This window comes from Lagenorhynchus albirostris, chromosome 8, assembly GCF_949774975.1.
Source record: "Lagenorhynchus albirostris chromosome 8, mLagAlb1.1, whole genome shotgun sequence".
Taxonomy (NCBI): Eukaryota; Metazoa; Chordata; class Mammalia; order Artiodactyla; family Delphinidae; genus Lagenorhynchus; species Lagenorhynchus albirostris.
Window position 1 is genome coordinate 21,183,349 of NC_083102.1, and position 23,731 is coordinate 21,207,079.

The window sequence follows — 23,731 nt, forward strand, 5'->3', positions numbered from 1 at the left end:
CTTTCCTGTTACCCCTGTGTCCTTCCTTGGGGTTTGGGCTGCTTAATTGCACTGAAAGGTCAAACTGTTGCAGTTATGGGAGCTAAACAGAGAGGAAAAGGATTGTTTTCACCAAAGACACTGCAGGTCATTTTCCTTCTACAAAACTATGCACCATAAAGCAAGTCACTAGGTTGTATCTCTTCTATACAGTTTTGAAGTTCATCTCCATCCTCATTTTTCTTCGTGAACAGAACTTTAGTGTACCCTGACTAGAAATGCATTCAGAAGAGAAGGGAAGAAGACTTTGAAAAAAGAACCACGCAAGGCACTAATACAGTAAATGCATGGCTTCCCCTGCCTAAAATACCTGATAACATCTGCAAAGCACTTCATTTATACCAACAATTGTAACCTTGCCATAAAACACAAATTGCTTTAATAACTCTGCAATTTCCTTATGGGTTAAAATCTTACTCAGCTTCTTCCAATGGGTCTTTGATTTTCATGGAACTGTGAAACATTCTTACTCACTAAGGCATTCTGCTCAGGTTTGGTTTGACCCTGTCTTCTCCACTACCTACATATCTATAGGTATCTCTGTCAGGAATCTTCCTCTGACTACAAGCTTCAAGGACAGGAACATCAACCTTCTCTCTATCCTCTCCTTCCTATTCTGCAAGAGGAGACAGTACTCTAATTGCAGGCAGAGATCCACATTTACGGTGAGTAGGGTCACTGGGCCTTTCGCATCCCCCTTCTTCTCCCCCATCCCTTTCCTTCCCTCTCTTTCCTCCTTCGTGGTGGCCTCAGTGTTAGGAGGGCAATTCTCCCTCACACCATGAAGTTCAGCTATTTGGTTAGCCTACATTCTCTCAAATGCTCTCGACTGCTCTCTTATTACACACCCAGTGGAGGGTGATAAAATTGCAAGACGCAGGTTTGGGCTTAGGGCAAGGAAAAATGCCCCCTAAATCTTCTATCTTGGCTATGAGATCTAGGCCAGTTTAACAGAGAGCACTGCATTAGCATTTTAGGTGCAACCCGATTAACAAAATGTTACATTATTATTGACTCAACTGTCAGGGCTAACAGTGGTACCTGGGCTAAGCCTGGGTTTAGGCATTCTTTTATCCCTTGTCCTAATAATGCCTTTATCTATCTATCTATCGATCCATCCATTTATCCATCTATCTATCATCCATCTTTCTATATATATCTAACAGCTTTATTGAGATATACATCACATACTATACAATTCACCCATTTAAAGTATACAGCTCAAAATTTTTTAGTATTTTTAGAGTTGTGCAAACATAACCACAATCAATTTTAGAATATTTTGTCACCCCCAAAAACAAACCTTGTACCCATTAGCAGTCACTCCCCATTTCCTCCTAACCTCCTCTATCAAACCTCAGCAATTAGGCAATTGCTACTCTATTTTCTGTCTCTATAGATTTGCTTTTCTGGACATTTCATATAAATGGAATCAGGCCTTTTTCACATAGCACAATGTTTTCAAGGTTTATATCCATGTTGCAGTACTTCATTCCTTTTCATCGCCAAATAACATCTATTTTATGGATATACCATATTTTATTTAACCAGTCATTAGCTGATAGACATTTGGGTTGTTTTCTCTCTTTCTCTCTCTCGCTCTCTTTTTTTTTTTTTTTTTTTTGAGACTGGAACAGCACAATCTTTATTCAATGGCCAAAGAATGGAGAAGCAGGAACGTAGTTTGCAAATCAACTTCTCCAGACTGTTTCTAATTTTAGACTATTATGACTACTGCTGCTATGACCATTCATGTGCAGTTTTTGTGTGGACATATATTTTCATTTCTTTTGGTTGTATATGTAGAAGAGGGGTTGCTGGGTTATATAGTAACTCTATGTTATAGTCTTTTGAGGAGCTGCCAGACAGATTTCCAAAGTGGTGTATCATTTTACATTCCTATGAGGAATGTATGAAGATTCCAATTTCTCCACATCTTCACCAACCCTTAATACTAAACAAAGCCCCTATTTTGACATTTTTAAATGTACAATTCGGTGGCATTAAGTATTTACATAATTTTGTGTAACCGTTACCACTATCTCTTTCCAAAACTTTACCATCATCCAAAACAAAAACTCTATAACCATTAAGCAATGATTCCCTATTGGGCCCCAAATGTTTTTAACAACTTTATTGTGCTGTGAAAACTCTGCCTACCAGTCAGGACAATAGTTTGGCTGCTGCAAGTAAGAAAACTAGCTCTATCTTGGTTTGGTCAGTCGCTTTCAATTTAGATCTGGGGTCTTTTGGCCAAAGAGTTCTCGCCCTGTGGGTGAGCTTGTTAAACCTAATATCTGGAGGGAGACCAATTTTAACCACCTTAATGACTGATGGGACTTACTAATCTTGATCTCCAAGGTATTCAAATGGCTTGTGGCAGGCTTATTAAGAAGTCAGTAAAAAGTAAGTCAGGGCCACAGGCCCTTGTAAAGATCTTATTGGAGGCAAACTTTGTTCCAAAGATAGCTGGAAGATGAATTGTCTAGGAACAACTTCATTTTAAGTGACCAAAAATAATAGTGCCTGGGGAGGATGAGACATGATTCTGGCTTGGAACAGTAGACTAGGATCAAAAGATCAGAGCCGGAAATTCCAAGTTTCCTACTGCCTTTTCTTTCACAAATTAAAACATTTAGTGAGGGTAGGGATAAACTTTGTGATTTCCTTTCTTCATCCAACAAGTTCAAGGTGTTTAGAACATGATGCTTATTAGACGAGACTCAATCTGCAGTTCACAAATCCAAAGTAGCAATAACTCTCAAAGCCCAGGCAGATACTTCCCAGATGCATGATGTCAGTCATAGGAAACAGCAGGATGGAAAAATAATAGGGAAGATTTAGTGAAAATCACTCCACCATAAATACAATCTAAACTACATGCCCTATTTGGGGACCAGCAGTGAGACAAATACTTGAACACAATATGCTATTCCAGGGAACTGGGGCCCAGAAGAGGCTGACTGGCTTATGCTGAAATCCAAGAAGAGAGCTAAGATTTAGTACCCTTGTTTCCTGATACCTGGTTTAGTGGTTTATTTTTATCAGTATCTGCTGGTATTCTGTGCTTGGAGTGCATAAGGGAGATGGTTCTCAGAGATTCTCTATGAAGTTTTCATCTGGTCAGGGGTGATCTATCAGTACCTTTACCTCAAATTCACTTCCAATTTAGTCTTCATATCATACTTGTTCAGAACCCAAATTCTGAACAGTTCAGAAGAATGAGGGGATCAGTATCCAGACCTGCTACAATATATTATCTAAAATGTCCAGTTTTCAACAAAAAAATTATGAGACATTCAAAGAAACAGGAAAGTATGATGTGACCCATACACAGGAGGAAAAAAGCCATCAACAGAAACTCCCTGTGAGAGGGCCCAGATATCCAACTTAGCAGACAAAGACTTCAAAGCAGCTATCATAAATATATTGAAAGAACTGAAGAAAACCATGCTTAAAGAATCAAAAGAAGGTAGGGTAACAATCTCTCATAAGATAATCAATAAAGAGATGGAAATTATTATTGTTTTTAAAAGAACCTAATGGATATCCTGAACTTGAAAACTGTGATAATAGAAAAAAAATTCACTAGAGGGGCTCAGCAGTATATTTGAACTGGTAGAAGAAAGAAGCAGCAAACTTGAAGATAGAAAGATAGATGATAGATAGATATTATTTGATCTCAAAAACAGAGAGAAAAGAGGATGAAGAAATATGAACAGAACTTCAGAGGAATGTGAGAATCATTAAGCACATCAACACATGCACAATGGGAGTACCAGAAGGAGAAAGAGAAAGAGAGGAGCAGAAAAATATTTAAAGAAATAATGGCTGAGGGCTTCCCTGGTGGCGCAGTGGTTGAGAGTCCGCCTGCCGATGCAGGGGACGCGGGTTCGTGCCCCGGTCTGGGAAGATCCCACGTGCCGCGGAGCGGCTGGGCCCGTGAGCCATGGCCGCTGAGCTTGCGCGTCTGGAGCCTGTGCTCCGCAACAGGAGAGGCCACAACAGTGAGAGTTCCGCGTACTGCAAAAAAAAAAAAAAAAAAAAGAAGAAGAAGAAGAAATAATGGCTGAAAACTTCTGAAATTTGATGAAAAACATTAATCTACACATCCAAGAAGCTCAACTAATCCCAAGTAAAATAAACACAAAGAGATCCACATTCAGACACATAGTAAAAATGTTGAAAGTGAATATCTAGAAAACAGCAAGAAAAAAACCCAACACATCACAAACAAGGGAACCCAAATAAGACTAATAACTGACTTCTCACCAGAAACAATGGAGGCTAGAAAGCAGTGAGATGCCATATTCAAAATGCTGAAGGGAAAATCCCTGTCAAATAGGAATCTTTTATCCAGTAAACTATTTCTCAAAAATGAAAGTGAAACAGAGACAATCCCAGATAAACAAAATCTGAGAGAATTCACTGCTAGCTAGAGTTATAAGAAACAAGGAAGTTCTTCAAGCTGACTCAAATCCACACAAAAAACCAAAGAGCACTAGTAAATATAATTATATAATTATAAAACACAGTATATCAATATATATTTTTCTCCCTTTTTTCTCTTAAATGATCTAGAAAGCAGTTGTATAAAAGAACATATTTGATAATGACAGCACAGTGGAGGTGGGTGAGAACAAAGCTGTAGTGGAATAAGAAATGAGTTACAAGATGGTAACTCAAATCTGCAGGAACAAACGAAGAGAACCATAATTGGTAAATAAGAAGGTGATATAAAAAAACTCTAAATGTAACTTGCTTTCCTTTCTTTTCTCAACCTTAAAAAATGACATAAGATTATATTAATGAATAATTATGACAGTGTATTATCCAGTTTGTAACAAAACTATAAACCAGTTAGACCTAACAGACATCTATAAAATGCTCCAACCACCAACAGCAAAATACACATTCTTCTCAGATGAATATGGACTATTCTCCAGGATAGGTTATATTCTAGATTATAAGACAAGCCCTAATAAATTTAAAAGATTTGAAGTTATACAAAACATGACTTCTGACCACAATGGAAATAAATCAGAATCAGTAGGACAAGGAAATTCGGTAAATTCACAAATATGTGGATATTAAACAATTCACTCCTGATAACTGATAGGTCAAACAAGAGATTACAAAGGAAATTAGAACATACTTTGTGATGAATGAAAATGGAAGCAAAACATACCAAAATTTATGGAATGTACCAAAGTAGTACCTAGAAAGAAATTTATAGCTGTAGATGCCTATATTGAAGAAAAAAAAAAAGAAAAAGATCTCAAATCAATAACCTATTCTTCCATTTTCAGAAACTAGAAAAAGAAGAGCAAACTAAACCCAAATCAAGCAGATGGAAGGAAATAGATTACAGTGGAAATTAATGGAACAAAGGATAGGAAAAACAATAGAGAAAATGAACAAAACCAAAAGCCACTTCTTTGAAAAGATCTACAAAATGACAAACCTTTAGCTAGACTGACCAAGAAACAAAAGAGAGAAGATCCAAATTACTAAAATCAGAAATAAAAGAGGACACTACTACCAACTCCACAAAAATAAAAAGGATAAAAGAGCGAATACTATCAACAACTGTATGCCAATAAATTAGATAACTTGGATAAAATGGACCAATTCTTTGAAAGACAGAAACTACAGACTTCCCTGGTGGCCAGTGGTTAAGAATCCACCTGCCAATGTAGGGGACACGGGTTCGAGCCCTGGTCCAGGAAGATTCCACATGCCGCGGAGCAACTAAGCCCATGCGCCACAACTACTGAGCTTGTGCTCTGGAGCCCATGAGCCACAACTACTGAAGCCCGCGTGCCTAGAGCCTGTGCTCCACAACAAGAGAAGCCACCGCAATGAGAAGCCGTGCACCGCAACGAAGAGCAGCCCCCGCTCCACTCAACTAGAGAAAAGCCTGTGCCAGCAGCGAAGACCCAATGCAGCCAAAAATAAATAAATTAAAAAAAAAAAAGACTACACAAACTATGCAAGAAGAACAGAAAATCATAATAAACCTGTAACAAATAAATTGATTGAGTTAGGAATTTAAGACTTCCCACAAAGAATAAGTTAGGCCCAGATGAGGTCACTGTTGAATTTTACCAAAATTTAAAGAAATAATACAAAATTTTCACAAACTCTTCCAAAAAATAGAAGAGGAAGTAACACTTCCAACTCATTCTTTGAGGCTGATGTTACCCTGATTCCAAAGCCAGACATCACAGCAAAAGTACAGAACAATATCTCTTATGAATAAAAATTGTCAACATTATACTAGCAAACTGAATCCAGCAACATATAAAAGTGACTATACACTTAGAAGAAAACAGGACAGAGCTTTACAACATTGGATTTGGCAGTGATCTCTTGGATATAATACCAAAGGCATAGGTAACAAAAGAAAACATAGATTATGTCTAGAAATATAGAAAGAACACTTACAACTCAATAATAAGACAAATAACCCAATTTTAAAATGGACAGGGAACCCTCCTACCCTGTTGGTGGGAATGTAAATTGGTATAACCATTATGGAGAACAGTATGGAAGTTCCTTAAAAAACTAAATACAGGACTACCATATGATCCAGCAATCCCACTCCTGGGCATATATCTAGAGAAAACTATAATTCAAAAAGACACATGCACCCCAGTGTTCACTGCAGCGCTGTTTACAATAGCCAAGACATGGAAGCAACCTAAATGTCCATCGACAGATGAATGGATAAAGAAGATGTGGCATATATATACAATGGAATTACTCAGCCATAAAAAAGAACGAAATAATGACGTTTGCAGCAACATGGATGGACCTAGAGATTACTATACTAAGTGAAGTAAGTCAAACAGAAAGTCAAATATCATATGATATCACTTATATGTGGAATCTAATAAAAAAATGATATAAATGAACTTTTTTACAAAACAGAAACAGACTCACAGATCTTGAAATCAAACTTACGGTTACCAAAAGAGGAACGTAGGGAAAGTGATAAATTAGGCGATTGGGATTAACATATACACAGTACTATATATAAAATAGATAACTAAAAAGGACCTACTGTATAGCACAGAGAACTCTACTCAATATTCTGTAATAACCTATATGGGAAACGAATCAGAAAAAGAATGGAGATACACACACACACACACACACACACACACACACACACACACACACACCCCTGAAACTAACACAACATTGAAAATCAACTATACTCCAGTGAAAATTTTAAAAAACAAATAAGTAAATAAGGCCATGTGAACAAATCTTAGGACCACATCAGGCATGCCCTACAGAACAACCTGGTTTCCTCCCAAAATGGATATACCCTGAAGACCCTAAATTGCTTATAAAAACAATTAAAGCCAATCACATTTGATACCCTAAAAAATAAAATGGACAAAGAATTTGAATAAACATTCCTTCAAGGAAGATATACAAAAGGCCAGTCAATAAGCACATGAACAGGTGCTTAACATCATTAGCTGTCAGGGAAATACAAATCAAAACTAAAATGAGGGCTTCCCTGGTGGCACAGTGGTTGAGAGTCCGCCTGCCGATGCAAGGGACACGGGTTCGTGCCCTGGTCCGGGAAGATCGCACATGCCGCGGAGCGGCTGGGCCCGTGAGCCATGGCCGCTGAGACTATGCGTCCGCAGCCTGTGCTCCGCAATGGGAGAGGCCACAACAGTGAGAGGCCCGCGTACTGCAAAAACAAAACTAAACTAAACTAAACTAAAACTAAAATGAGATACCTCTTAATACCCCCTAGGATAGCTATAGTCAAAAAGGCTTTGCGTACCGCAAAAAAAAAAAAAAAGTCCAAATAGTCAATTTCATGTTATGTATATTCTACCACACATACACACACACACACACACACACACACACACACCCCTTGGGGCCCCACCGCTGCTGGCTCTCTGTCCAGAATGTTCCTCAAATTGTTTAATAATAACATCTAATCTGAGGCTTTGCCAGCACCTGAGGTTCCTGAAGAGCTCCAAAGATTTCCTGAGTATTACTGCCAACAGCATGGCAAATGGAAAAAAAATTAACTTCCCATATCTCTGCCTGTTTCCCCAGAAACTTGGAAATAATCTGTAGCTACTTAGAGTCCAGGGGTGCAGAAAGGCTTAAGAGGGGTGTATGGACATTTGGAGTTAGTCTGAGTTGGCATCCACTTCTGTGTACCCTCATTAAGTGGTACCTGAAATAACTAGCAGGATCATTAAGTAGCTTACCCTAATCCTTCTAAATTGTTAGACTTGATCTAGAATTATGATGCTATAACCCCAACTAACTGCCAATAGTTTTGAACATCCTTTTCTGATTGACTATGTCTTTTTCCTGTTTATCTGTCAGGCCACTGCAGCCTTGTGACCCAAGGCTCTGGAATGGATCAGCCCTCCTACTCACTCCCTCCTGCACACACCGTGTCTCCATGGAAACAGCTTGTCAGGCCCTGTTTGGCTGCAGGTTCTGAAGACCTCTCATCTGCAGCCCCAGTCCTGCACAGATTCAGTCTTAATAAGCCAGGCTTCTAAGGAGGAACTTGTACTAGGAGGCCCATCCTCTCTAGCTGGTGGGGTCTGGAATTGTCCTTAAGTCTCCTTTGGGGTATACGTGGGGAGTCCTGAATGCCACTGAGTTGCCCTGACCTTCCAACACTGATATTCAGGTCAATGGCAGGGTTTCCATCCTGGGTTTCTGCTTCAACCTGAACTCATCATCTCCTTCTAGCAAGCCTTCTGCTCCCATCATCTCTCCCCACCCACCAAAGGTGAAAGTCATTTTGAGCTCTACAGGCCTCACCTGTGGCTAATCACCAAGGTCAGTTGGTAACTACTTTTGTATCACTCAACCTCATCTTTCTTGCATCCCTATTGCCTCTGCTATAGTTCAGGCCCACATTATTTTCTTCTTCAATTACTGCAAGATCCTCCAACCTGGTCCTCCTACTTCTATGCTTGCTTTCCTTACATCCAATCTCCATATTACAACCGGTGAGAAAACTTCCTAAAAAAACAGATCTGACACGTCCTTCTCCCACAGAAAATCAGTGGTTCCCATTGCCCTCAGGATAGAACTCAGACCCTCTTACATACATACAAGATTACACCTTTAATCTGACCCCTGCTCACCTCTCCAGGATCATCTCTTGCCCCTTCCCCTGCATATTCTGATCTTGGTCACACCAAACCACTTACCTTTTCCAATGAACCACCTGTTCTCTCTTGCCTCTGTGACTTTGCGCTGTTTCCTCCTTCACCTGGAGTGTCCATTCTCCATGCCCCACCCCACCCCCCATAAACCTTTCACATTCTTGTGGAAGCTTTTCCAACTGTCAAATCTTAAGTGCCTCTTGTTCTCTTAGAGCTCCTATGTTTACTCCCTTTCTGCTGAACTGTCAACTCCCTGAGGGCAAGGAATATGCCAACCTCTAGTTCAGTGCCTAATATGTTCACTCAAATGTCTGTTGTATATGTGAAAGAATAAAGACTAAGCCTCTGGAATAAAAATGCCACCCCATGCTAATTACAAGTATCCTTTTCCAGAGTCTTCTGTTGTCGGGCATCGTTCATCCATCAGATCGGATCAGGCATTTGCTACACTGCCAGGACACTGCGACTTGGACTGCTGGCCACTGTCCTTGGGGGTACATCTACAAATGGGTCAGTTGCCCCAGTTCACTTTGGCTAGTTCTGGTTGCCTCTTTTTTGTTAGTCACTGGGGAGGTCCCTGCCGGCCTCATGGCTGAACCCTTGTGGCCTCAGTCAGCAGCTGGAGAGCCATTCCTAAGAGCTGAGATAGTGACTCAGCCCTTCTCTCATTACCGAGGGAAGATTCCTTTCTCACTGGTTATGCAATGTCACCCAGGCTATGTTTTCATTAGTGGAGTCCAAAATTTGGAATCATGGTAAGAGGAGAAAATGGCAGTTAATCTCAGGAATAGATAAGATCTGTCATTTTCTTTTTTTCTCTTTTTGTTTTTGGTGGGTCATGGGTGGGTGAAGGAAGTGGTAAGGAAGCTGTGTTCATATATAAAGAAATAAATCAAAGGAGGAGTTGGATGTATACGATGCTTTTGCTCGGAGAGTTCAATGGATTATCTGGGAAAGAAGCCAGAAAAAGAGAGACTTCTCATCAGAGGTAGGTGCCCACCCATGTATGTAAAAGAGCATTTAGACCTCAGCCCTGTTCCATTCATTTTTTCCTAAATCAACACATCTCTCATCTCCCAGAAATGAGAAACCAGTCAACTTTTTGCTGTGGACCTGGATGAAATGAAAAAAAAGAATGGATTTTGCTTCAAACTGGGTTCTCTTGCTTGCAGTGTAAGGCTTACACAGAAGAGTAAGGACACTAGGAAGAGGAAGTAGCAAAGCAAAGGCACAATCTCACCTTCTCCCCTGCAGTAAGAAAGTAAAAGATCCATTAGATGAGAAAATGTACGTGAAAGCACTTAGCACAGTGCTTGGCAAATGGATGGGATTCAATAATATTGACTCTTTGCTTTATCTATGCTCAGTGTAGAGACTCATAAGGCAGATTATGTGTAGGAAGAATATAGGAGGAACCAGTGGGAGTGAGGGAGTATGCTCTACCTCGATGATAGTTAAAATTTTGCTGTTAGAGTTTCTTTCCTTTGACTGTATCAAAAAACAAACACCAACTAGAGGCAAAAGACATTGTCTTCAGACATTTCTATTTCTATTTTACTATTAATGGTTCGTTATATTCTTTCTCTCTTGTCTGTCTCTTTTTTTTTTTCAGGCAGTATGGAGAGAACTTAAAGGCGTTAAACATCATAGATGAGGGTGGAAGTACACGTTTTCTGTTTCTTTAAGCTAGACAAAAACCTAACAGTCTGAATTGGAATACTATCACTCATAAGTTCTACTATATAAATAAATAATTTTAACAAGTATAACGTCCTAGTAGACATGAGACAGTTAATGTAGAGACCAAGGAATAACTGGGTCATTTGCCTCAGTACTGAGGTAGTTTCTTAATTGGACGTGTTAAGAGTGGTAGAAGATCTCATCTGTTGACAACTTAGAAAGTTGCAGTTGAGGAGGCAAAAGGAAAACAGAAATCATAAGCACTTTTACACATATGAAGTTGTTAATAAGCAGCTTCTAACTCTATGTATGTTCGTATTACTAAAACCTAGAACAGCACTCAGAGTACTTGTAAGTGCTCAACAACTGTTTGTTTAACCAAAACGAAACTAAAAGAAAAACAAAATGAAACAAACAAAACTGGTACTTGTTAACATCAGTCAGCTATGTCCCACTCTAGGTTCTTAATACTATCAGATTAATAAAAACTCTGAAACCAAAGTAACCATGTCCTGTGATTGTATAGCATCATCCCACATGTATTTCCTTTTCATACTCAACAGTTCTATACTCAACATATACTCAATATGTAGTCTTTATTGTCTCCATTTACAGGTAAAGGAACCATGTCATAACAGGTAAAGGGGCTTGCTCAGATAAGCAAGAAAATTAATGTTAACCTAGAGTCTAAGATTCTTAACTCCAAAATGAATAGACAAAATTAAAAGACAAAAAAATCCTTTATTTGGGGCAAAGAGATCCTCCTTAATATTTTAATAAAGAGCTATCACAACTCAATAATTAAAAGACAAAGACCCTAATAGAAAAATTGGCAAAGTATACAAACTAACAAATCATAAAAGGAGATCTCTGTAGTAATCAAAGAAATACTTTATTGTTAATCAGGCTCTGCTTAAAATGTGAGTTCAGAGATCGCTGGTAAAATGGCCTAGACTAGATTTCAGAACAAAGGTTAAAGATAAATGGGGCTTGGGGCTTCCCTGCTGGCGCAGTGGTTAAGAACCTGCCTGCCAACACAGGGGACATGGGTTCGAGCCCTGGTCTGGGAAGATCCCACATGCTGCAGAGCAACTAAGCCAGTGCACTACAACTACTGAGCCTGCGCTCTAGAGCCCGCGAGCCACAACTACTGAAGCCCGCGTGCCCAGAGCCCATGCTCCGCAACAAGAGAAGCCACCGCAACGAGAAGCCTGTGCGCTGCAACAAAGAGTAGCCCCCGCTCACCACAACTAGAGAAAGCCCGCGTGCACAGCAACAGAGACTCAATGCAGCCAAAAATAAATAAATAAATAAATTTATAATAAATAAATAAATGGGCCTTGGACTTCCCTGGTGGTGCAGGGGTTAAGAATCCGCCTGCCAATGCAGGGGACACGAGTTCGAGCCCTGGTCCAGGAAGATCCCACATGCTGCAGAGCCACTAAGCCCATGCACCACAACTACAGAGCCTGAGCTCTAGAGCCCACAAGCCACAACTGCTGAGCCCGCGTGCTACAACTACTGAAGCCCGAGCTCCTAGAGCCCATGCTCCACAACAAGAGAAGCCACCACGATGAAAAGCCCATGCACCGCAACGAAGAGTAGCCCCCGCTTGCTGCAAGTAGAGAAAGCCCACACGTAGCAACAAAGACCCAACACAGCCAAAAATAAATAAATAAATAAATTTATAATAAATAAATGAGCCTTTTCCTTGCCCAAATCCCAATTTGAGTTTTGCAATTTTAATACCTTCCACAGGGAGTGAAGACATGAGAAAGCCAAAAGCATTGCGAAGAACAGATCAGCATTGTCTGGACCTCACAGATAATTATCAGCAGCTGAGGAGAAGGAATTCATAGGGCAGCATCCCAGAGCCTGTGGGCCCCCAATGTTCCTCAGGGACAGAGTCAAGCCTTGTCTGGCTCTATGAAGAGCCCTGTAGTCTTGCTCCTCAAACTGTGGTTCGTGGGCAGCAGTGGGGATATCTCCAGGGAGCTTACGGAAATGCCGAACCTCGAGCCCTGACTCCAGGCATCTTGAATCAGAATCTGCATTTTAGCAAGTTTCCCAGGTAACACACACACACAGTTAAGCTTGAAAAGCATTGCCCTGGGGGGCGTGGCTCAGGGTCTGCTCATTGCAGGTGCTCAGTAAATGCATGCCTACTGAATGAAAGACTGGACAGGGTGATCTCTGCAGTCCCTTTCAAAAGTAAATCATCTGGGCTTCCCTGGTGGTGCAGTGGTTGACAGTCTGCCTGCCGATGCAGGGGACACGGGTTCGTGCCCCGGTCCGGGAAGATCCCACATGCCACGGAGCGGCTAGGCCCGTGAGCCATGGCCGCTGAGCCTGCGCGTCCGGAGCCTGTGCTCCGCAATGGGAGAGGCCACAACAGTGAGAGGCACGCGTACCGCAAAAAAAAAAAAAAAAAAAAAAAAAAAGTAAATCATCTGATTTACTGAAAACTAGTCACTATCCAGTTGAGTGAAGTATCAACCATTTTACAAAGGGCTTTAAGTAAGATTAATGAATTAATACTGGTGTTTTGGTGTTGAAGTTTTCTACAGTGAATTCAGAGTTTATTATCAGTATCATTTCACTAGGCTTCTTTATATGCCCAGGAGGCACCAGCAAGGCATAAATCCTTCTCTTTTGTCTTCTCTGGTCTACCTCTCACAAAAAGGAAAGAAGTGGGAATGTAAAATAGAATGAGTAGAAATGAGAGCAAGTCTGAAAATGCTGGAGAAAAGAATGCCCACCAATGTAAGGACATTGCTCTTTTATCTGCCTTGCCAGTGAGTGGAGTCTCTAAGCTTTCACCTTGTACCATATGGGCATGCATGTGGAGGAAGTGGTGGTGAGGAGGGAAAGAAGAGACAAGGAAGAGAAAGAAGAGACCAAGAATTAAGGACCCCTGTGCTGTCCAATGAGCTGACACAGGCAAAGGTACCAAATCTGGCCGTTAAAGTGCATCTGAAGCAACTGCGTGCACCATCATTATTATTGTCATTATCATCATTTTTAGTTCTACTTGCTGTCTGCCAACCTCTTCACAGAACAGACCATTTTAATAGTGACCCAGCCCATACCTTCAAGGTTGTCCACAGACCTGATGCTGCCAGAAAACCAGTTACAAGAAGGGAGACGAAAGGGATCCAGAGAATGGAGAGGCATTCTGAGTTCCATTAATGAGTGAGGTGACTCACGGCTGACTCAGACAAACGAAGACAAGCCTGGAGAGGGGAGACGGTGGGGGGCAGACCTCAAAGGAACCCTGCCAAAATGTTCAAATGGGAGCTAGGAGGCCAGGGACACGGTGTTATTTAGAGAGCAGCCTGCAGCTCTGGTGTTGAAGGGAGGAGTGGATCTGAAAACAGAGGGAGAAAATTGCATTTGAGGCCAAAAACTGAGTTGTGAATCTGTAGCCTTCTGTGCTTTGACAAATGTGTAACATTCTCTGGTGACATTGACCTGCTCCTTGGTAAATCTTAGAATATTAACTCAATAGGAATTAATTGTCATCAGTTTCCTGGGGAGTAGACGTAAATCAGGTTCCACTCTCATTTTTCTAATGATCTCAGTGAGAAAAATAAGCCTCTTTCTTTAGTATTTTACATTTGGAGAACATTGTGATCAGACCTGTGCTTATGGATGATAGATTTTTTAAAAACTTGAACATATGACTAAGCATCTTCTCTCTGATTAATGGCTAATTGAGGTTTCAGTTTGAAGATTCCAAAGTTAGATAATGTTATGAAGGTTCACAACTGCATTTTCCTATATGCACTGTACTGAAATGATATGTCCCATCACACACTATATCTAGGTCCCCTAAAGCAGGCATCCCCAACCCTGCCAGTACTGGTCTGCAGCCTGCTAGGAACTGGGCCACACAGCGGGAGGTAAGCGGCGGGCAAAGCGTCATCTGCTGCTCCCCATTGCTCTCCATCACTCACATTACCACCTGAAACATCTGCCCCCCCCGCCCCCGTCTGTCAAAAAATTGTCTTCCACGAAACCAGTCTGGTGCCAAAAAAGTTTGGGACCTTTGTCCTCAAGATCATGCATTTGCGAGATGGCTAGATGGAGGTATAGACTACTTGGGTGACATGGTTTTTCTCTGTGTACTAAAAAACCCACACAGAGATCAAACCCATGACCTCAGCCTCATTAAGACAATGCAAACCAACTGAGCTATCTAAAAATAATTTTGGTCGATTACATATTTTTATATGATTTGATGACTATTGTCTCAAATGTACTTCACCAGAATGGCACGATGGTGGAAGAGACAGGGGTTCTTTGCCAGCTTGGCCACCCATGAACTTTCACTAAGGTGAAAAATAAGTTGCTCCAAACGCAAAACTTTTCAACTTTGCCTGCCCCCAACAGGCGGCAATGGCAGTTGGACGCGGTTGTTTTAGTCTGGCCAACTAGTTTTCTACTATCAGCAGGTTTACTGTATTTAATTTGGGGTGTTTTGCAACATTATTAAGCCCAGTATGTCTGACAATTGCAAAAGCAATGAGAATGTTGAATGTGCTATTAAGAGGCTTATGATTATGATGAAAATCAAAATGAAAATGAAAGAGATTAACAAAATGAATATTAGGAATGGTAAGAAAAATCACCAGTGTTGCATGTGGGTAAGAGATAGATCATTAGTCAATAGGGGTGATTATGAAAGACAAAGAGAGCTTCAAAACATGTGAAAAACGCTGGCTGGGTCAATGCAATGAACATCACAATCAGCAAGAAATGAGGAAAAGTAATCCAAGCAATGGAAACAATTTGGAGTTTGTCATTAGAGACCTGGCATCAGCTTTGAATGTCTATAATCCAAATATTAATTCAGGTAAGGGCTAAAAAATATGTTCAAGCATTTAAAACCCAGGTGTGGTAAAAGTTCTCATTCTGGGGCTTCCCTGGTGGCGCAGTGGTTGAGAGTCCGCCTGCCGATGCAGGGGACACAGGTTCGTGCCCCGGTCCGGGAAGATCCCACATGCCACGGAGCGTCTGGACCCGTGAGCCATGGCCGCTGAGCCTGCGCGTCCAGAGCCTGTGCTCCGCAACGGGAGAGGCCATAACAGTGAGAGGCCCGTGTACCACACACACACAAAAAAGTTCTCATTCTGGATCCTTTGCTGAAAACCAGTGATAGTTCCATAGATTCAAGATCTGTTAGTTCTACACAACATTAAATTCCCTATGGAAGCTGAGAAGGAGCTTTATGACACTTGGCAAAGCCCACCAAAGCCTGCCTTGACCGCCTTTCAATTTATATGGACTGGTCTATTTTGGATAAAGAAGCCCAGTAGGATGGCTATCAGCAAGGAGATTAGAATGCTCTCTAGTCTTAAAGCTTTGAAGGACCATCAAGCCCCTTTTTGGCAGAGACATGTCTTCCTAAGCTTAAATCACTAACAGCCAGTTTTGTCTTACTACAGTTTTTCAGAATTCACCTGTTTATAAGATATATAAATGTGTGTATACATTCCTCTGTACACTTTTTGGATCTTGCTTCTCTATTTAACATTGGACAGTGGGATTTTCCTTTAGCTTTTAGCTAATTGTTTAACATGGTCTTTCAATGGAAGCTTGGTATTCCACTTCCTTACTGTCATTTGATCCACCTTTTGCTGAGTTCATAAGAATGCTATGATATTAATATCATTTGGCATAAATTGTTACGTTTCTCTGATTATTTCATGAGGATAAATTAGTAGAATAAAGTTACTAGGTCATAGTGTTATGAATATGTTTAAAGTTTTAATATATTTCTAAATTTTCCTTCAAAAAGATTTTGCCAACTGATATCCCTTCAAGAAAAATATCAATGTTCCTGTTTCCATGTACCTTTGTCAGTATTAGATACTATTTTTCTTTTGCCTCTACTCATTTTGAGGAGAAAACATTTTTTAATGTTTATTTATTTGTTATTGAGACCTCTTTCTATGATTTTTAATGCATGTCCTTTGCCAATTTTTCTACGGGAACACTTTCCTTTTAATTATTGATTTGTAATCGTTCTTTATATATTAACCAATTTTTTATTTGCCTTTTAACTTTATAATAGTCACCACCATTGGTTTTCATCTCTAAAGGTAATACCAGTTGCAGTTAATTCACATGGCTGATGGGAAAACTGAATAAGAAAATATTTGTGAAAATGCTATAAAACATAAAGGATTTTAATCACATACTTCTAGTGTTGATGCTATCCAGAAATCGAGAACTGGACTACAAATCTAACATGAATTTGTAGACAAACTACAAGTCTAACATGAATTTGTAGACTGTCTAACATGAATTTGTAGACAGTCTAACATGAATTTGTAGACAAACTCCTATTCTTCACTCTGACAGTATCTTACAAAATAAGAATTATATGTTTTGTAGCATAGTTATTAGGAATGCCATAAAAATAAACAAAGATATCAGCTATCAAAACACTCTGAGGGACTTCCCTGGTGGCGCAGTGGTTAAGAATCCTCCTGCCAACGCAGGGGACGTGGGTTCGAGCCCTGGTCTGGGAAGATCCCACATGCCGTGGAGCAACTAAGCCCATGCCCACAACTACTGAGCCTGCGCTCTAGAGCCTGCAAGCCACAACTACTGAGCCCACGTGCCACAACTACTGAAGCCTGTGTGCCTAGAGCCCATGCTCCACAACAAGAGAAGCCACTGCAATGAGAAGCCCACCCACCACAATGAGAAGCCTGCACACTGCAACAAAGAGTAGCCCCCGCTTGCAGCAACTAGAGAAACCCACTTGCAGCAACAAAGACCCAATGCAGCCAAAAATAAATAAATAAAGTAATTTTTTAAAAAAAGAACAACACCACTCTGAGACTTTTAGATGAATCCATAAAACCAAGCTGTTGCATTATTTTACTTTCTTTTGAAAAAGTTAATCCAGTATAGGCCCACTGTAACAGGAAAGACACCATAGTCATCACTATTGTTACCTCAGGTTCATAAGTTATGCCTGCTCACCTTTCCAAACGGTCCTTTTCTCAAGTTGTTGTTTTTTTTAAAATATTTATTTATTTGGTTGCACCGGGTGTTAGTTGCAGAAGGTGGGCTCCTTAGTTGTGGCACATGGGCTCCTTAGTTGCGGTAGGTGGGCTTTTTAGCATGTAGCTTGAGGGCTCATTAGTTGTGGCATGCGAACTCTTAGTTGCGGCATGCACGTGGGATCTAGTTCCCTGACCAAGGATCGAACTCGGGTCCCCTGGCATTGGGAATGCAGAGGCTTAACCACTGCACCACCAGGGAAGTTCCTCAAGTTTTTTTTTTTAACGTGAAAACAAAAAGAGATTAATCAGAGAAAAACTCTTCTCCAACAGAAAGATTTTTAAAAGCTATATAGTTTTATAATTAATGAAGTAAACAATATTTAAAGGCATACATGGAGAAACTCTCTCCCAGTGATGTCACCATCCTCCCTCTGCCCACACCCTCGTCCTTATGGCTTCTTGTGTATCCTGCCAGTGTTTCTGTATACATATGCAAGCAAATACAAATAAATATTGTCATTATAATTCCTCTTTTCATTCACAAAAGTAGCATACCATATACATTGCTGTCTACCTTGCTTTTTAACTTAATATATTTTGAATAGGAGCCCTCAATAGGAAGACATTTAATGTAAACATGAGACAGGATATTGGCATTAAACAAGAAAATTTTTAAATTCCTGTCTTGGTTCTGTCACCATAATTACATAAGCTCAGGGTTGGACAGTGTGCTGGAAGATTTGCTAGTCAGTCATCAAACCATTTTCCTCATTTTCCTGGGCACAGGACTGCCTCCCCTGCAGTTAGGTGTGGCCATGTGACTGAATTCTACTGGATAGAAAGAATGCGAGCAGAGCTGACATGTACCACTTCTAGTTCCATCGCCTAAAAACCTCCCCACACAATCCTCCACAGTCTTTCCCTGTCTGTCAGCAGGATGTCAACGCCTAAAGCAACCTTATAACAGCATGTTGAAGATGGCAGAATTATGAGATGGAAGGGCCTGGTTCTTTGAACTACCACTTGGAAGAGAGCCACCCACCATCAGGATCACCCATTTTGGATGTTATATGAGTGAGAAATAAGTTTCCTGTCATGTCTGAGCCATGAGACAGTTTTAGGTTTGATACACAGATTTAATACAGCAGCTAGTATTGCCTTAATTAACCCAGATGACAACCTCAAAGTCCTTCTAGTCCAATGACTGGCATATAGCAGGCACTCAATAAATGTATTTGGATGCATGAATGAACATTTGAACACCTCTGGAGATAGAGAGTTAATTCACTATCCCATTGGTCAGTTTAATACATTTGGATCAGCTTGAATGATTGGAAAATTACTTATATGAAGCTAAAACCTATCAGCTTCTAACTTGTACCAATTTGTAACTGCCCTTCACAATCACACAAAATAAGTCTGAGCCCTCTTCAAAACAGCCTTTCAGCTATTTGACAATACCTCCTTCTATGCTCTCTGTGACACATCCTCTGGTCTCCAAGCTGAGGAACCTAATGTTTTAAGTTTTTCTTCTTAGGTTATACAGTAGTTACTAAAGCTCTTAATACCATCTTTACCCTCCTCTGGGCACATTTGGGTTTGTCATTCTTCCCTGTTCAATGGGTACTCAGGACAGAATGTCATATTCTTGGCAACACTGACCAGCCTGTGTGGGTACCAATTGCCCCTTTTAGTCAGGACTCCGTACCTCAATTAACGCAGCTTAATATCATAACAGTCTCTTGGGTGGCCATATCACCTATTGACTCATTTTGAGCTTGCGGTCAAGCTTCCCACCTCTCTTCTCTCCTCTTCCTGGCCCCCAGCATACACACTAATTCACTAGATGACCTTAAACAAATCACCTCTCTGGGACTCATTTCTCATGTGAAAAATGAGGGGGTTGGACCAGGTGATTTCTGAGTTGTTTTTCTTTCCTGTTCTAATATTCTTTGAGTCTAAAACAGGAAGTTCCAGGAGAGCTCACGTTGTACTTTTACGTAGACTCTTTCACCCACAGCAGCATGAGAGTATAAATCTGCCTGGAAACATTAAGCTTGTCAAACAACTTGAAGCTCCACAGGTACTTTTTCTCAGCTGCATTAAGCTTATATTCATATGCTTATATAAGATATGTGGACAGTGTGTGGTAGATTGTATTTATACACTAAGGCAATGGACTCTGCTGAACTGTAGTAGTGAGGGAGGGAGAAAATAAGGCTCAGGCAGAAAAAAAACTGAGAGCATGAGGGCAAACAAGGTGTGGTTTTCTCTGATGGAACTCTCCATAACTATTTTAAGGGAGAGAGACCATGAAAAAAGAGGATATACATTTCACTCAGCTGAAAGCCTGGTGTGATGTCTTGTCAGTTTCCTCATCTCACTTCACACACTGTCTTAACGTACAAAAAAAAAAAATTACTCTCAACCAACTGGCAAATAAATGTGTTTGCTGTTTGGGGTAATCAAACTATATCTCCATACCCCTTGCCCTTGGCTAATTTCTTATAAAGCAGACATTTTTCATGATTTTAGCTGACTAATTCCTCCTGGTATTTCTGCCTGACAGTCCTCGATCCATGCCTAAGAGGTTGGATCCACTTCCTACCCTAGACTAAGATTCTACCCATTATTATTTGACCTCTTTTGAAAAACTCATTGCCAGCTTTATAACCTGATCTGGGCATACTCCCCATTGGGGCCTGCATTTCCTGTGGATGATGCATTGGTTTCCTAGGTGACGGCAGGAAGGAACAGACCTGTTAGCTTGTGGCTTCTGACTCACTTGCTGCAATGGACGTCACAGAATCGTGGCTGAACAAGTGGATGCTGATAAAAGCATGTGCTTAAGCGGGGCACTGGTGGTTAAAAACCATCCCATTGTACCAGCTCTCCCTCCCACTAAGCAAGCCGACAGACTGATATAAATACCAGATGTGAAAAAACAGTCAACAGATTTGGAACCTCTCTGAACTCCCAGTCCTATAGAAGTGCACAGTGGAGACCTATTTACAACCCCAATGTTTTGTTCCTTTCCCTGTTTAGAATTTCCTCTTCTTTTCTGGAATGTGTAAGTACCAGGATTCTCTAATGAAATGTCTGATGGAGGCTGAAGAGGGGGAGGTGGAGACAAGCCAAAAACTCACCAGAAGCCTGTTTACTAAGGTGACATCTCCTTTTGATCTTTCACATTTGTTCCCTGAGAGGGGAAGTAAACTGACAATGAACTAACAAATTATCAGAGTCCAGAATAAAAAACACGTTCTGTTGGGCATATTTCATGAAGCCTAGAGACAAGGAGAGACACGCATGTGCGTGCACACAGACACACACGCACACACATACAGAGATTAACTTTCTAGTTACCTCTTTTGCTATCAACTGATCCCAGCAACGTACAAGTCAAAGAAGACTGCCTGGGATAAAAAACACAAAGAGCTCCTTTGTCCTTCACAACCGAACTACTGAAGACTGAATGGATTCTTTCGATTCTTGAATTCCTTAAATGACCAACAAACCTAAAGTTTCCCTACCGGGAATAATGCCTCTTGTTTTCCACGGAGCCTTAAGGGATGCTTTAAATAGCATCAGCAAGCATCCGAATGAATTAAGACAGCAAATGTAGGTTAGCTTTATTTAGACAGATAAAGACAAGCAGAGAAAGTTGTCTGGTTCAAGGGCAGTGCAGCCTGACAGGACAGCATTTCTCAGAGGAGGGGAAATTGCTTTCGGAGAGAGATATTTCGGGCAAAGAGCAAAGATCCTTGGATCGCCATGGGAAGTGATGCTAAATTCTTCCATACAGAAGAAAAGGAATTAAGAATGACTTGCCACTTGTTGAAGGAAAAATCTATGGATTTAAAATGTAAAACAGAACTTGGCATCCTCTTCTCTCTTTCCCATTCCTTAGGCAGGCCATCAGAAAGGAATGTTTCCCAGAACATAAGCTGGGATAGGGATTTTATGAGACTACTTCAGACGGGGATTTGAGAGCCTTAGCAAGTTCTGAGTCAGAAAATGCATCCAGTTGGAGGGGTCCCTGGAGATGTGGAAGCCCAGAAAGCAGGGAAACTGTCAGATATGGGGGCATTCACTTACTAAACAAAAATGTAGATGCTTGGGAAAAACTTGCAGTCAATGGCCATTATCTTGTAATAACTTTTAAAGGAGTATAATCTGTACACTGAATCATAATGCAGTATACCTGAAACTAATATAATATTGTAAATCAACTATACTTCACTTAAAAAAAAGTTGCAGTCAGTGAGTTTTGTTTATTTTATTCTTCCTTTGCCCACAACCCTTAGATTATTTCCTGAAAATAAACTCCTTATGAAAGAAGTGGGTCTAGAAAAAAATATAAGTTTCTGTGATGTTTATGGTTTCTTCACTTTCTAAATATTTGCTGGTTTCTTCTCAACTGAAAAAGCCAAATGAGGGACTTCCCTGGTAGTCCAGTGGTTGGGAATTTGCCTTCCAATGCAGGGTGTGGGGGGGTGTGGGTTCCATCCCTGGTCGGGGAGCTCAGATCCCACATGCCTTGAAGCCAAAAAAAAAAAAAAAAAATCCTAAAAGCGTAAAACAGAAGCAATATTGCTTTGTGAATAAACCAATTTATACATAATACATTATTATGTTCCTAAAGTAACACTGAATTTAGACTTGTAAAAAAAATTCAGAAAATCTAAAAGTTTAGATATGCATTGATTTCTATTTCCCCCACATCTAATTTTTAGATGTTTTCTTTCTCAAGGGTCTCAGAACTTCTAAAAATTATACATCTTTATATATCACCAAGGCAGGTATCATAGTGGAAATATGTTATAACCCTGTCACAAAGCAAAATTTAAATTTCATTTTGAATTAGGTGTTTATGCCACTTTCTTTATACTTACTATTCATTCACTCATTTCATTCTTTCCTTCCTTCAACAATTATTTACTGACTAGCTACTATGTGCAAACAGAGTGAGCATCAGTCTTACTTGCTTTGCTTCTTCTTCACCAGGTACTTTTCTTTCCCTAGTCAATTCTTCTCAACTCTGTCCATCCTAGATCCATTCACTAGTTACCTGGTAAAATAGCATATGGACTAATAGTTCATCCAGTTGGGAAGTACTGTTTCACACTATAACCAAAACACACACAATTTCCCTAGTTCACTGCCCAAAACTGCACATGCCTTTTTTTTTTTTGAGGTTGAGGTATGGTTGATGTTTGATATTATCCAAATTTCAGGTGTACAACATAGTGTTCACAATTTTTAAAGATTATATTCCATTTATAGTTATTATAAAATGTTGGCTATATTCTCTGTGTTATACAATATATCCTTGTAGCTTATTTATTTTATACATAGTAGTTTGTTTCTCTCCATATGCTTTTAACTCTTTGTGAGACTGGAAAATCAGTTAATCATTTGAAGCCATTATAATTCTAAGAAGGTGATGGAAAGCCAGTTCCTTTATTTATAAAGTAACAAATTCAAAAGATTCATATGAGATCTGATGCCAAGCTTATTTCAGTATTATATTAACTTCTTATAAAACCTCCTCACCTAAAGCCAATTCTATAAATTTTTCATTTGTATGGTTACAAGAATCTAATCAAAAGGAAAACTACTCTTTCACTTCTTTTTGGTAAAGAGACTAACATGAATGGAAATGAAAAACTTAACATCTCTGGGATCTACATTTCTCGCTCTGACACCTTTAGTCACTTAACTATTATTAGAGTATCTTTATCAAAATAGTGTGATTTGTGCTAATAATGAGACTTTTAAAATGTTCTTCAGTAAGTCAATCTCAGAACTTGTTTTTAA

At 40.1% G+C, this 23,731-nt stretch overlaps 1 protein-coding gene across 4 annotated transcripts in view; it reads right to left on the reverse strand.

Annotated features, from left to right (window-relative positions):
- The window catches only part of MKLN1 (muskelin 1), a 360,180-nt gene that overhangs the window by 235,509 nt on the left and 100,940 nt on the right, over window positions 1-23,731 (reverse strand). The window lies entirely within an intron of this gene.